The sequence below is a fragment of the Cnephaeus nilssonii genome (assembly GCF_951640355.1).
Source record: "Cnephaeus nilssonii genome assembly, chromosome: 1".
NCBI classification, from domain to species: domain Eukaryota; kingdom Metazoa; phylum Chordata; class Mammalia; order Chiroptera; family Vespertilionidae; genus Cnephaeus; species Cnephaeus nilssonii.
In genome coordinates, this window is record NC_137072.1 from 109,202,132 (window position 1) to 109,218,529 (window position 16,398).

The following is a 16,398-nucleotide window of genomic DNA, read 5'->3' on the forward strand; positions in this document are numbered from 1 at the left end:
TTGTTGTCAATGTTTTGGATTTTAGCCATTCTAATAGGTGTATCTCAGTATTGTTTTAATTTTCAATTCCTTTATGACATATGATATTGAGCACCTTTTCATATGCTTATTTGCTATATTGCATGTCTTTTTGGGTCAGTTAACTATTCAGATCTTTTGCACATTTATAACCCATTTGCATTGGGTTATTCATTTTCTCATTGTTGATTTTAAGAGGTCTTTGTGTATTTTGGACATAAGACCCCTTTATCAGATTATGCAAATATTTTCTTTCAGTCTGTGGCTTGCATTTTCATTCTCTTAACAGTCTTTCACAGACCAGAAATTCTTAAATTTTAATGTATTCTTAATATTTTTAATGCATTATGTTTTGTTTTCTAAAAAGTCATTTTCGCCCTGACCGGTGTGGCTCAGTGGATAGAGCGTTGGCCTGCAGACTGAAGGGTCCCAGGTTCGATTCCGGTCAAGGGCATGTACCTTGGTTGCGGGCACATCCCCAGTAGGGGGTGTGCAGGAGGCAGCTGATCAATGTTTCTCTCTCATCGGTGTTTCTAACTCTCTCTCCCTCTCTTTTCCTCTCTGTAAAAAATCAATAAAATATATTTTAAAAATATTTCCATAAAAAAATAATAATAAAATAAAAATAAAAAGTCATTGTCAAACCCACGTCACCAAGATTTTCTCCTCTGTGTTATCTTCTATTGACTTTATAGTTGTACTTTACATTTAGGTGTATTACCTATTTTGAGTTAATTTTTGTGAAAGATGTATTATCATATCGATAATACAGAACATGGGAAAAAATGTGTGTGGCATTTATAAGATTTGCCTGCCATAAGATTCTATAAGCAGTGACACTAAAGTAACAAGAACCACACTTAACGCCTAAATAGAATCCCTCCCAAATGAAGGAAAAGTTGGATATTTGAAATACTGGTGATTCTAACTACACCAGGGACAGGAAAGTAGAAAGTGGATATAGAATATTTTTATATGTCCCAAAATAAGGAAGTTTTCAAAAACAAGACACTGACTGATTGGTTTTTATTTGTTGAACTAACCTTGTATTCTTTATGTTGCTGGATTCTGTTTGATAGTATTTTGTTTAGACTTTTTTATTCATAAAGGATATTTTTTATTTGGTTGGGTAGTTTTCTTTTCATGCACTTTTTTTGGTGTTTTTCTTGTGGTTTTTTGTTGTTGTTTTTTGGTCTATTTTTAATATCAGGCTACTTATTGGCCTCATAGAATGAGTTGGAAAGTGTTTCTTCGAATTTTTGAAGGATCAGTGTCAGTTCTTCATTAAGTCTAACAGTATACACCAGTTAATCTGTCTGTCCCTGGGCTTTTCGTTGCGGCAAGTTTTTGGTTATTGATTCAAGCTCTTGTTACGGAGGGGGCTGGCGGGGAGAGAAACATCAATGATGAGAGAGAATCATTGATCAGCTGCATCCTGCACACCCCCTACTGGGGATTGAGCATGAAACCTGGGCATGTACCCTGATTAGAAATCAAGCCATGACCTCCTGGTTCATAGGTCGACGCTCAACCATTGAGCAGTGCCGGCCGGGCTACATTTTATATTACTTCTTGAATCAGTTTGGTTTGTCTTTCTAGAAATTTTTCCATTTCATCTAGAAGATCTAATTAGTTAATGTATTTTTAATGGTATTTATCTTTTGTGTTTCTTTAATGATAATGGTGATGTGTTTTCCATCATTCATGATTTTCACAATTTAAATCTTCTCTAGTGTTTTTTTTCTGATAGTCTAAAGTTTTATAAATTTTCAATCTTTTCAAAGAATCATCTTTTGGTTTCATTGATCTTCTCTGTTGTTTTTCCATGCTCTATTTTTTCTTTTCTAATTTTTTATTTCTTTATACTTGCTTTGGGTTTAGTTTTTAATTCATTTTCTCATAAGTTGAAAGGTTAGGTTATTGGGTCATTAAATGTGAAAAAAATTTTAACTATACGTGTTTACAGCTATCAATTGTCCTCTAAGCACTGCTTTATTAGCTGTATCTCATACCTTTTAGTATGTAGTGTTTTCCTGTTCATTCAACTTTTAGTGTATTCTAATAACTCTTGTGACTCCATGTTTTATCTATTAGATATTTAGGTATGTTTTTCTATTTTCACATTTGTTATTTTCCCAAATTTCATTGTGTTACTGATTTTTCTCATTTCTTTAATTTTGAAAAACATTTTGTATTTTTTTTAATTTTTTTAATTTGATCGAGACTTATTTTGTGATATAACATGGTCTGTCTTGGAGAATTTTCATGTGTACTTTACAAAATAATATATTCTATTGTTTGGTGTAGAGTGCTATATATATGTCTGTTAGGTATAGTTGGTTTATATATATAGTCTTCTGCTTGTTGATCTTTTGTCTACTTTTTTATTCATTATTAGAAGTAGTTTATTGAAGTGTCCAACTATTACTATTGAATATTCTATTTCTTCCTTTAAATGTGTTAGTTTCTTCTTCTATTTTGGATTTTTCATTATAAAATGACCTTTTTCTAATGGCAGTTTTGTCTTAGAATAGATTTTGTCTGATATTGTATAACCACCCTAGCATTCTTTTTTAATTCTTTATTGTTTAAAGTATTACATATAGTATTACATATATTTCCTTCCCCCCCCCATTGACCTCTCCCAAGCCACCCCCGCCCCCCAGCACATACCCTCACTCTCCCTAATGTCTTTATGCATTGATTATGCTTATATGCATGCATACAAGTCCTTTGATTGATCTCTCCCCACACACACACACTCCACCCCCTCCCCACCTTCCCTCTGAAGTTTGATGGTCTGATCTATGCTTCTCTATCTCTGGATCTATTCTTGTTCATCAGTTTATGTTGTTCATTATATTCCACAAATGAGTGAGATCATGTGATATTTATCTTTCTCCGGCTGGTTTATTTCGCTTAGCATAATGCTCTCCATGTCCATCCATGCTGTTGCAAATGGTAAGAGTTCTTTCTTTTTTACAGAAGCATAGTATTCCATTGTGTAGATACACCAGTGTTTTTTAATCCACTCATCTGTTGATGGGCACTTAGGCTGTTTCCAAATCTTAGCTATTGTAAATTGTGCTGCTATGAACATAGGGGTGCAATGTCCTTTCTGATTTCTTGGGATATATTCCTAGAAATGAGATCACTGGGTCAAATGGGAGTTCCATTTTTAATTTTTTGAGGAAACTCCATATTGTTTTCCACAATGGGTGCACCAGTCTACATTCCCACCAGCAGTCACGAGGGTTCCTTTTTCTCAGCATTCTCACCAGCACTTGTCATTTGTTGACGATAGCCATTCTGACAGGTGTGAGATGGTATCTCATTGTAGTTTTGATTTGCATCTCTCAGGTGATTAGTGACTTTGAGCATGTTTTCATATGTCTCTTGATCTTCTGTATGTCCACTTTCAAAAAGTGTATCTTTAAGTCCTTTGACCATTTTTTGATTGGATTGTTTATCTCCCTTCTAAGATGTTTGAGTTCCCTATAAATTTTAGAGATTAGGCCCTTATTAGATATAACATTGGCAAATATGTTCTCCCATGCAGTGGGCTTTCTTGTTTTGTTGATCGTTTCTTTTGCTGTGAAGAAGCTTTTTATTTTTGATGCAGTCCCATTTGTTTATTTTCTCCTTAGTTTCCATTGCCCTAGGAGCTGTAGTGGTAAAGATATTGATATGACATATGTCTGATATTTTGCTGCCTATGGATTCTTCTTCGATCTTTATGGTTTCCCGTCTTACGTTTAAGTCCTTTATCCATTTTGAGTTTATTTTTGTGTATGGTGTGAGTTGGTGGTCTAGTTTCATTTTTTTGCATGTATCTGTTCAATTTTCCCAGCACCATTTATTGAAGAGATTGTCTTGACTCCATTGTATGCTCTTGCCTCCTTTGTCAAATATTAATTGAGCATAATGGCTTGGGTCGATTTCTGGGTTTTCTGTTCTGTTCCATTCATCTATATGTCTGTTCTTGTGCCAATACCAGGCAGTTTTGAGAACAGTGGCTTTGTAATACAGCTTGATATCTGGTATTGTGATCCCTCCAACTTTGTTCTTCTTTCTTAAGATAGCTGCAGGTATTCAGGTTCTTTTTTTATTCCATATGAATTTTTGGAGAGTTTGTTCTAGGTCTGTGAAATATGCCGTTGGTGTTTTAATGGAGATTGTATTGAATGTATAGATTGTTTTGGGTAGTATGGACTTTTTAATGATGTTGATTCTACCAATCCATGACCACGGTATATTCTTCCATTTGTTTATGTCTTCCTCTATCTCTTTTTTCAATGTCCTGTAGTTTTTCGAGTACAGGTCTTTTACCTCCTTAGTTAAGTTTATTCCTAGGTATCTTAATTTTTTTGTTGTAATGGTAAATGGGATTGTTTGTTTGTTTGTTTGTTTCTCTTTCTGTGAGTTCATTATTGGTTTATAAAAAACCCATAGATTTCTGAGTGTTAATTTTGTATCCTGCTACATTGCCAAATTCATTTAATAAATCTAGTAGTTTTTTGATAGAGTCTTTAGGGTTTTCTATGTACAATATCATGGCATCTACGAATAATGACATCTTTACTACTTCTTTTCCAATTAGGATGCCTTTTATTTCTTCTTGTCTGATCACTATGGCTAGCACCTCCAGTACTGTGTCAAACAGGAGTGGTGAAAGTGGGTATCCCTGTCTTGTTCTTGTTCTTAGGGGAAATGGTTTTAGTTTTTGCCCATTAAGTATGATGTTGGCTGTAGGTTTGTCATATAAGGCTTTTATTATGTTGAGGTATGATCCCTCTATTTCCACTTTGCTGAGAGTTTTTATCAAGAGAGAATGTTGGATTTTGTCAGATGCTTTTTCTGCATCAATTAATATGATTGTGATTTTTACCTCTCAATTTGTTTATGTGATGTATCACGTTTATTGATATGTAGATATTATACCATTTTTGCATCCCCAGAATAAATCCCACTTGGTCATGGTGTATGATCTTTCTAATGTAATGATGGCTCTGATTTCCTAGGATTTTGTTGAGGATTTTAGCATCTTTGTTCATCAGAGATATTGGCCTGTAATTCTCTTTGTAGTGTCTTTATCTGGTTTTGGGATTAGGGTAATGCTGGCTTCAGAAAAAGCTTGGAAGTGTTCCTCCCTATTGAATTTTGTGGAATAGTCTGAGGAAGATAGGTTTTAGTTCTTCTTTGAATGTTTGGCAAAACTCTCCTGTGAAGCCGTCTGGCCCCGGGCTTTTCTTTGCTGGAAGTTTTTAAATTACTGCTTCAATTTCACCCATAGTTATTGACCTATTCAGATTTTTTTATTCTTCCTGATTGAGTTTTGGAAGGTTGTATTTTTCTAGGAATGTGTCCATGTCTTCTAGGTTGACCAGTTTGTTGGAATAGAGTTGTTTATAGTATTTTTTTTACAATCCTTTGTATTTCTGTCACCCTAGCATTCTTTTGGTTACTATTTACATGCTACATCTGGACAATGCAATATTATTCAGCATTAAAAAGAAATGAGTAATCAAGACATGAAAAGACACAGACGAACCTTAAATGCATATTAGTAACTGAAAGAAGTCAATCTGAGAAGGCTACTACTATGTGATTCCCATTAGAAATAATGTAAATTTAATTAATCTGTTCCAGACCCCCCCCCCCACTAAATGATTCCCTGTTAACCTTTCTTATATACAGTGCATCTCTAATATATACTGTTTAACCTACAAATAAACACTTTTTTTCTTAAATTTATCAAACTACCTCCTACTAGCCTTAAAGGAACCACTTTTGGCAATCGTTCCAGGGGAGTCTTTCAGGTTAGCATGCATCACTACATACATCACTACCTCCGAAATGCTGTCACTGGCTTACTGCTTTTGTTTATCCAAATCAACAATTCCCTGTGATCATTGCTTCTTTCAGACCCTTAGCAACATTAGCACTCTTGATGGCCTCTTTATGTTTTAAAATTGTGCTATCATTGATTTCACTAGCAACAAAAGCATTCTCTCCTTTGGTTGTTACCTGAGAGAAGCTTTGTGTCATGCTGAGGTATTAGCATGAAAGGGTTGTCAGCTCAAAAACCAGAGTTTGGTTCTACAACCCAGACATTTTTTCTGTGAACAACTTGGTCGAGAACCAAATCATTCTAGATGAGAGATGTTCAAGATATGAGATTTGACTGTATTTTCATCCTTTCTTTTAATATGATTGTGTCTTTAAATTTAAAGTGTCTCTTTTGGCAGCATATGATTAGATTATTCTTTTAATCCATTTTGCCAACCTTTTCCTTTTTATTTACATTTAATGTAATTACTAATAAGGTAGGATTTCCATTTGTCATTTTACTGTTTATTTTTAGTGTTTTATATATATTTTGTTTTCTCTACCTCTCCATTATTACTTCCTTTTGTGTTAAATAACAATTTTCTAGTGTACCATTTTAATTGTTTGTTTCTTTTACTATATGGTTTTCAGTTACTTTCTTAGTGGTTGCCTTGGAATTATAATTAACATCTTAATAAACAGCAATCTAGTTCAGCTTCATACCTACTTAGTATCAGTAGTATACAAAAACCTTGATTCTACATGTGTCCATTCCATTTCTCCTCCTTTATGTTGTATTGTCCTTTCTGTTACATCTTTAGGTATTCTTTGTCCACAAAGACAGATTCGTAATTATTGGTTTGTGCAGTTATCATCTAAATTAAATAGGGAAAACATTACAAACAAAAAATACATTTATAGCCCTAGCCCGTTTGGCTCAGTGGTTAGAGTGTTGGCCCATGGACTGAAGGGTTGTGGTTCAGTTCTGGTCAAGGGCACATACCTTGGTTGCAGGCTCAACCCCTTGCCCTTGGAGGCAACCAATCGATGTGTCTCTCTCACACTGATGTTTTTCTGTCTCTCCCCCTCCCTTCCACTCTCTACAAATCAATGGAAAAAATGTCCTCTGGTGAGGATTAACCAAAAAAATACATTTATAATTTACAAATACATTTATACTATATTTTACCTGTGCAGTTACTTTACTGGTGGTTATTATTTCTTTGTGTGAATTTGCTTTACTATCTAGTGTTCTTTCATGAGATCAAGTCTGCTAGCCAAAAAAAAAAATAAAAAAAAAAAAAATCTGTTTTATTTGAGAATGTCTAAATTTCTTTTTTTTTTAATGAAGGATAGTTTTTCTGAAAATAGAATTCTTGATTGACAGTCTTTTTCAATTCCTTGAATATGTCATCCCACTGTGACATCTGGACTTCTGATGTGATATTGGCTGTAATCTCATTGAGGGTCCCTTGTTTGTGATGAATTGATATTTTTTCTTGTTGCTTTCAAGATTGACTCTGTCTTTGGTTTTTGATCGATTAATGCATCTAAATGTGTCTAGGTACATCCAAATGTGACTTCTCTTTCATTCCTCTTGGAGTTCATTGGGCTTTTCGGATATGTTAATACATGTTTTTCATAAAATTTGGGACATTTTTTCTAATATTTTGCCTCTTTTATCTCCTTCTGGGACTACCATTTGTGTATGTTGGTATACTTCACAGATCTCTGAGGCTCTGTTTAGTTTTCTTTCTTTTTTAAAAGAGAACTTGGCTGTTGTCTTTTTTTGTTTTTTCCTCCTTCCTTCTCCTCCCTTCTTCCTTTCTACCTATCTTCCTGCCTGCCTGATTTTCTTCCTTTATTCCTTTCTTCTTTCTTCTTTCCTTTCTCCCCTGAGAGTGGGTAAACTCAGTTGGCCTACTTTCAAGTTCACTGATTATTTTTTTGTCAATTGAAATCTGCTCTTATATCCATCTAATGAATTTTGCATTTTAGTTAGTTTACTTTTCAACTCCAGAATTTCTGTGTGGTTCTTTTTAAAAACTTGTGTTTATTTATATTTTTTATTTAGTGAGATGTTCTTCTGATGCTTTCCTTTATTCCTTTACACATGGTTTCTTTTAGTTCTTTGGACATATTTAAAATGGCTAATTTAAACTTTTTATCCAGTAGGTCCAATATCTCCACTTCCTCAGAGACATTTTCTATTGACTTTTTTCTTCCTAGGTATAGGCTATACTTCTTACTTTGCATTTCTCATAATGTTTTGTTTCCAAAACTGGGTGTTTTAAATAATACAATGTGACAGTCATGGAAATCAGGTTATCCCCCACCTCAGAGTTTGTTGTTGTTGCTGTGTGTTATTGTCATTTATTTGTTTAGTGACTCTCTTGGACTGATTTGTGAAGTCACTTTTTTTTTTTTTTGTGGCCACTGACATTTCTTAGGTAGTTGTCAACTGATTGAACAGAGATTTCCTTAGATTTCTAGAACCATGAGATTCTGTCTTTGCTTAGGAACTGTGAGTGTGTTGGGGAAGGCTACCTCAGAACTATAATGGGAGGATGGGAATAGGGCAATTGGAAATGCTATACAGCTTGTTGTTTTTACAGAGATTTAACCAGTGTTCTTGAATAGACACTTTCTCAAAAGATTTTGATTACTTCCAGAGTTCTTTGTTTAGAAGAGTGGAGTGAAATTCCTCCCATAAAAAAAAATGAAAATGAAAAATTCAAATGATACCCACAACATTATTAAGAAGGTCAAATTTGGAGAAAACCAATCAGCTTTCTGAAGCATATTTTCCTGATTGTTCCCCTGGTTTAGCCTTTGCTCAACCATTCTTTTTTATTAATTGTCACCTGTGGATATTTTTTCATTGATTTTTCAGAGAGTGGAGGTGGAGAGACAGAGAGAGAGAAACATCAATGTGAGAGAGACACATCGATTAATTGCCTCCTGCATGGGGATTGAGCCTGCAACCAAGGTAGATGCCCTTGATCAGAATCGAACCCAGGACCCTTCAATCTGCAGCCCGATGTTCTATCCACTGAGCCAAACCAGCTAGGGCTCTCAACCTGTCTTAATTTTAGATTCATTTAGACTATCTGCATTGACTGAAAATTTTCAAAACAATCAAGACCTGTTTTTTTGTTTGTTTAATCGGTATATCTTTCTCCTTATATTTTACTATTAGAGGCCCGGTGCACGAAATTAGTGCACGGCGGCAGGCAGGGGGGCAGTGTCCCTCATCCCGGCCTGCACCCTCTCTAATCTGGGACGCCCCGGAGGATGTCCAACTGCTGGTTTAGGCCCAATCCCTAAACGAGCAGTTGGACATCCCTCTCACATACCGGGACCACTGGCTTCTAACCACTCGCCTGCCTGCCAGCCTGATCAACCCCTAAACGATCCCCTGCCAGCCTGATTGACGCCTAACTGCTCCCCTGCCAGCTGGATCACCCCTAACTGCCCTCCCCTGCTGGTCTGATCACCCCCAACTGCCCTCCCCTGACAGCCTGATCACCCACAACTGCCCTCCCCTGGCAGCCCAATCGCCCACAACTGCCCTCCCCTGCCACTACCGCCCTCCCCTGCCACAACTCGTTTCCTCTGCCAGACATCGGAACTGGCCGCCTCTGCGCCACATGGAGCCGCGGGACCCCTAGGCCTCACCATGTGGAACGGCCACGAGGCCCCACCTCTGCTGTGCGTACAGCCATCTTGTGGCGGCCATCTTTGTGGTGGCATTGCACGCAAGGGCGCGAGGAACACCTAGGCTTTAACCCTTTGTACTCGCTTTTTTCTCGATTCCTTTATTCTACTCGGGATTTAATTTTTTAAATACCCCAGATTTTACAAAGCGCGGCAGTAGAATAAAAAACTGGAGTTTCTTTTCATACAAACTTACTTATTTGGATTTATTTATATTTCAAATTATTGATACATTCAATAATTTAGCTACCGATGCTGTGTCGAGTCACACTCGACATCCGAGTGCAAAAGGTTAATTAGTATAGATAATTAGCAAGAGGAAATCAAAAGGCATGTCAACACTTTGCTTAGAAATTTCCCTAGACAGATGACCCAACTCATTAGGCACATTTTTTACTTTCCAACTTACTGCAAACAAGTGTTGTCTTTCTGCCACTACATAAGTATATTATTTCCTTCACTTCCTAGTAACATTTACCTCATTTTTCTACAAGTCTTCACACTCCAGCTTTATCAAAGACCAGGAGGCTTCTATTCACAATTTCTTCAATGTACATCAGGCTTATATTTAACACTCTCCTCAAAGTCCACTGTCTAGTTTTAAAGCGACATGTACATTTTAGGTTTTAATACAGCAGCATCCCACCAATGTATACCATAATATTATTTTTTTTTTTACTATTTAACAAATTACCTCCAAAATTTAGCAGCTTAAAATAGCAAACATCATCTCATATTTCCTTTGAGCCAGAAATCTGAGAGAGGCTCAGCTGGATGTTTCTGGTACAGTCCTTCATTTGGCAATAATCAAGGGGTCAGATAGGTTTGCAATCACATGGCATTTGATTGATATGGAGTACCTTCTTTCAGTTTCATTCATATGGCTCAAGAACATCAAACTCTTTTTTTTTTAATCTTTATTGCTCAGATTATTACAGTTGTTCCTCTTTTTTCCCCACATAGCTCCCCTCCACCTGGTTCCCACCCCACTTCATGCCCTTACCCTCCCCCCCCCCCCCCCCGCCACTGTCCTCATCTATAGGTGTACAATTTTTGTCCAGTCTCTTCCCGCATCCCTCACACCACTTTCCCCCCGAGGATTGTCAGTCCACTCCCTTTCTATATCCCTGATTCTATTATATTCACCAGGTTATTCTGTTCATCAGATTTTTTATTCACTTGATTTTTAGATTCACTTGTTGATATGTATTTGTTGTTCATCATTTTTATCTTTACCTTGTTCTTCTTCTTCCTCTTCTTAAAGAATACCTTTCAGCATTTCATATAATACTGGTTTGGCAGTGATGAACTCCTTTAGCTTTTTCTTATCTGTGAAGCTCTTTATCTGACTTCAATTCTGAATGATAGCTTTGCTGCATAGTTTCTGTTGAGAAATCAGCTGACAATCGCATGTCAATCAGCTCCCTTGTAGTTAACTAACTGTTTTTTTCTTGCTGCTTTTAATATTCTTTGTCTTTTGCTCTTGGCATTTTAATTATGATGTGTCTTGGTGTGGTCCTCTTTGGATTCCTTTTGTTTGGGGTTCTCTGCACTTCCTGGACTTGGAAGTCTATTTCTTTCACCAGGTGGGAGAAGTTTTCAGTCATTATTTCTTCAAATAGGTTTTCAGTATCTTGCTCTCTCTCTTCTTCTGGCACCCCCATAATTCGGATGTTGGTACTCTTGAAGTTGTCCCAGAGGTTACTTACCCTATCTTCATATTTTTTTATTCTTTTTGCTTTTTGCTTTTCCGGTTGGGTGTTTTTTGCTTCTTTGTATTTCAAATCTTTGACTTGATTCTTGCATTCCTCTAGTCTGCTGTTGGATCTCTGTATATTATTTTTTATTTCAGTCAGTGTATGCTTAATTTCTAGTTGATCCTTTTTCATATTCTCGAGGGTCTCGCTAAATTTATCGGCCTCTTCTAGAAAATTCTTGAAAAACCTTATAACCGTGGTTTTGAAGTCTATATCCAGTCGTTTGTTTTCCTCCATTTCTTTCATTTGTGACCTGTTTCTTGGTCTCCGCATTTTGGCTGCTTCCCTGAGTTGATAGAGTGGCTTTGTGTGCTAGGTGTCCTATAGGGCCCAGTGGCTCAGCATCTCCATTTAACTGAGGTGGACACTCTTGGTGCACTTCTTTGTGGGCTGTGTGCACAGTCTTGTTGTAGTTAAGCCTTGATTGTTGTTGGTATGTATCACTGGGAGGAATTGACCTCCAGGCCAATTGGCTGTGAGGATCAGCTGTGTCTATGATGGGAGAACTTCTGTGCTGGAGACAGCCTTATGAGGCAAGACTTGCTTCAGTGGGGCTTTGGTGCTCACTGAGTCTGCCCCCTGAGCATGTCCCTTATGGATCTGAGGAGTTGTTATCTGGATGGTCCTACTCTGACCCCTGGGTACACTGGCTCTTGGATCTCCAAGGAGGTGCTAATTTAGCCTCCGCCTGAGGCCACCCAGTAGGAGCTATGGAGAGATCTACAGATTCTTCTTCTTTGTTTGTGTTTTGGAGGTGCCCAGAGAGGCCCAGCTGTGAAGCAATTCAAGTTGCTGTGGGGCCTTGGGCCTTCTTTTGGATGTGCTGGGTCTCTCTGACTCAGCAGCAGTTTGTTAGGTAAGTTTAGATTTCAAAGGACCAGGCCATTCATATGCAAAAGCCTCTGCGCACAGCTTGGGTGGGGTGGGGTCTCAGGGCGGAGCAAACAGTAATGGCTTCCTGTCAGCCCTGCCTTTAAGAGGCCACGGGTCTCAGTGTCCTGCGGTAATCGCTGCAAGCACCTCTGAGAGAAAGCCGCCCTCGAGTTTCGCCCGCTGCCAGACAGTCCAGTTTCTCCCCGTATGAGTCTGAGTCCCCAGAGTCTCGCCCGGAACTGGAGTTCAGAGTAGTCGGGAGCTTGTGTCTCCCTCCCGCTTGAAAAAGACAGCTGCGTACTCAGTTGCCATCCCTCTCCGTGCACGCTCCTTCGTACCTCTGCACTTTACATCTGCAGCTCCTGTGAATCTCAGTGTGCTTTTCTCTTCCCTTCTAGTTGTAGAATTTCCACTTAGCCAGCCTTCCTGTGGTTCTGGATGATGTCCAATTTATCTTTTAGTTGTAGTTTTAAAGTGGTTGTGCGAGGCAGCAAGTTCAGGTGTTTACCTATGCCGCCATCTTGATTTCTCCAAGAACGTCAAACTCTTATGAGCCTCACTATAGGGTTGTTTACAGTATGGCTTCCTCTAGAATAGGTAGTGAAAGAGAGAGAGATGCAAGGAACAAGTAGGGGTGGGAGCAGAGAAGAGGCAGCGAACATCAGTATTCAGGAGTATCCAAGATAGAAACCACATACCTATATAACCTAATATCAGAAATGAGGTACATTTCTGTGCTATGCTATTAATCACACATACCACCCCTGATACAGTGTGGAAGGAACTACACAGCAGTAGGAAACCAAGATGTGGAAATCATTGAGGACGATCTTTATACTAGCTACCACAAATAGCATGTTAAACTTTGAATTAGTTAAATTTGAGAAATGAAAAGATAGGGCAAAAATAAATTTCTTCTGTCTTTTTTTTTTAAATATATTTTGTATTGATTTCAGAGAGGAAGAGAGAGAGGGAGAGAGATAGAAACATCAATGATGAGAGAGAATCATTGATCGACTGCCTCCTGTACAACCCCTCCTGGGGATTTGAGCCCATAACTCAGACATGTGCCCTGCCTGGGAATCAAATCGTGATGTCTTCTATCTTCTTAAGGCCAGACACCATTTCCAAGTGGCAACGTTTTATCTTCTAGCCAAATATTTATTATTTGCCTGATCTTTCAAAACACTTGAGTTTAATCCCTGGCATAGATCTTTAATCAGCTTATTTGCTTTTTGTAATTATAAGAACTTGTACATGTAATTCAGAAGATTCATTAGCTAATTAGCAACTGAGCAGCATTTTTATTGTCTCTCTTTTTCTCTTTTTTATCTTATTTTTTAATTTATTTTTTGCCAAGTCCTTTGGTTTCACACATAGACTTATTTCCCAATATAAAGGGACAAAATCTGAGTAGGTTAATTGAATAGAGAAGTGATATCTATTCTGCTTTAAACTTAGCTCTAAACTCAATCATAAAGTATGTTTTTGCTCTTTTTGGAAAATTTAATTATTTTAAATTTATAAGGTGATATTGGTCAGTAAATTACAGAACAGTTAACCAAAATACCTAGAAGTACATTCAGTATTTCCTTTTAACACATAATGTAAAATTAGGTTTGAAAAAAGGTGAAGAAGATTGTTCACAGAAACCTTCAAAGATTCCTGGAGGTAATAATTGAGAAATGGTATAAACTGGAATCCTTATGGGCAACATGAAACTTTTTTGTTTTGATAAATCACTTTATTTAGGTTACATGTGCTAATGGGCTATACCAAAAAATGGGCTTAGATATTATGTCCTTTTTCTCCCCCCCCCCCCCAGTTAATAATTTTATATTTGCCTTAATATTTTTACTTATTTGTGATTTAAATAAAATATAATTGATTAGCTTGCATCTTTTTATCTTGTTATTTCCACTATAATTAAGCACTAATGTTTACCACAGTGTAAACATGTCAAGTATTTGATCTGCAATCTCATATAACCTTAAAATATGCTATGAGCAAGTCCTATTATGATTTTCAAGGTTCTGTTATCATTTCCATTTTTGTGAACAAAGAAACTATAAAATGGAGGAGATAAGCAAAGTCTATTTTTTTCCAGTACCCCCAAACCAATACTGCCTCTCTTTCCTACTGGGTCAAAGAATAAATGTAGCCGAAACCGGTTTGGCTCAGTGGATAGAGCGTCGGCCTGCGGACTCAAGGGTCCCAGGTTCGATTCCGGTCAAGGGCATGTACCTTGGTTGCGGGCACATCCCCAGTAGGGGGTGTGCAAGAGGCAGCTGATCAATGTTTCTCTCTCATTGATGTTTCTAACTCTCTATCCCTCTCTCTTCCTCTCTGTAAAAAATCAATAAAATATATTTTTTTTAAAAAAGAAGAAATGTAAAGGCTAAAATTTTACTTTTTAAAATAGGCCCACAGTCCCTTTTCTCAGATGTTTCTTCTGAACTTAAAATATTTTTTAAAGATTTAATATAATGAAAATGTTTATTATGTAACATCTCCAGCCGGTTCAAAACAGCACCATATGATCAAATATATTTATATTTCTGCAAGGACCATAAATAGATTCATGCTATCATAGGTCACCTTTTGCTACCAAATATGGGATTGATCATAGTGGAGGTGTTTGTTGCCTCTTCTCACCTCCAAATAGTGTGTTTTCAAGCCTTCTTGCATTTTAGAATCAGGGATCTGTAACAATAAATGCTAGTTAAAAGACTTTCCTTCACGTGTCTTAGGCAAGTTCTCCAGCTAATATTGAACCCTCAAACTAAAGAGAGTTGACCCTTCTGTCTCAAACAGCCCTGGACCAATGCAGACCTATTAACATAATACTGATCTGCCTGGGTAAGAGTTGAGGCATTTAAGGAGCATTGAACTAGTCTCTCAAGAAGTAGGACCACTTCTGTGGAGCCTAACCAAGTATGATTACTCATCCTTTCCAATTTACCAGCCATTCTACCTTCAAAGGAACAGAGTAAATAAAAGCGTTGGATTGAGGCCAGAAGTTATGTGAAAAGCCACCAACAACCCCCCCTCCCTAATACCAAAACTTTATCACTGTTATATGCTGCGTTCATAACTGGTCTGTCCTTATTCTGTACCTCTCACTGTAAAACCATTCAAATGTTTTGACCTCTTGTACAAGTTTCAAGTAGAACTGAATATCAATTGCTGATCATTATAGTTGTAGCTGATCAATATGTTTGGGGATCAAGGATTAATTAAGGCACTTTATAATGATACTGCCATTTTTATAGGAGAATCTTAGTAGATGTTTGCTGAAACATGTAGGAGTAAAATGTCATAATTATGAAATTTACTTTTAGTAGTTCTGCAAACCAAAAAAAGTTAAAAGAAAGTGAGTGTGGCAGAATACTAACAATTCTTGAATCTTGGTCGAAGCTGTCTGTGTTATTATACTGTTCTTTATTTTATTGTTTCTGATTTAAATTTCTAAATATAAAAATTTGAAGAAAGAAAAAAAATCCAGCCCTAACCAGCTTGGCTCAGTGGATAGAGCGTCGGCCTGCAGACTGAAGGGTCCTGGGTTCGATTTCAGTCAAGCACACATGCTGCTGGGGTTGTGGGCTCGATCCCCAGAAGAGTGCATGCAGGAGGGAGCTGATCAATGATTCTCTCTCATCATTGATGTTTTTCTCTCTCCCTTCCTCTCTGAAATCAATAAAAATATATTTAAAAAGAGAAAAAAGAAAAAATCCTTGATGATGACGTTTAAACTGTATAGGAAATGCATATTTGACATAATTGAAGAATTAAATGGTAATTAACAATCATGAAAGTTGAGATGTTTTCTTTAATAGTTAATGCATGCACTTAGTATATTAAGTTAAAATTTGTTTGGCTATATATAGTTTATATTCACATACTAAAGTGTTTTAATATCTAGTAGAACACATTTAAAACTCTAAAAATTAGACATAGTACTGAGCTCCCTATGTCTTAATTTCTTACCTCTATTTTAGTTTGTGAACAAAAATGTTATTTTGAAGAAATGGTTAAATGTGCCAAGTTTGAGGTTGATATCATAATACTAATTAAATCTACAGGGTTTTTATTGCAAAGTCCTAGGAACCATTGGCAATTACAGACTGACACTAAAAAGACTTCTGAAATTATTAATTTGTAATAAAAATATGATAAGTTTAAATATGGGTATTTTGCATTTCAG

At 36.9% G+C, this 16,398-nt stretch overlaps 2 protein-coding genes across 15 annotated transcripts in view; both read left to right on the plus strand.

Annotated features, from left to right (window-relative positions):
• LOC307097029 (ligand-dependent nuclear receptor corepressor-like protein) overlaps nucleotides 1–16,398 on the plus strand; it is a gene marked incomplete at its 3' end in the record, with an annotated part of 766,497 nt that overhangs the window by 719,729 nt on the left and 30,370 nt on the right. The gene's annotated exons all lie outside the window — the stretch shown is intronic.
• Nucleotides 1–16,398, plus strand: part of LOC307097099 (piggyBac transposable element-derived protein 4-like) — a 201,422-nt gene that overhangs the window by 84,526 nt on the left and 100,498 nt on the right. The window lies entirely within an intron of this gene.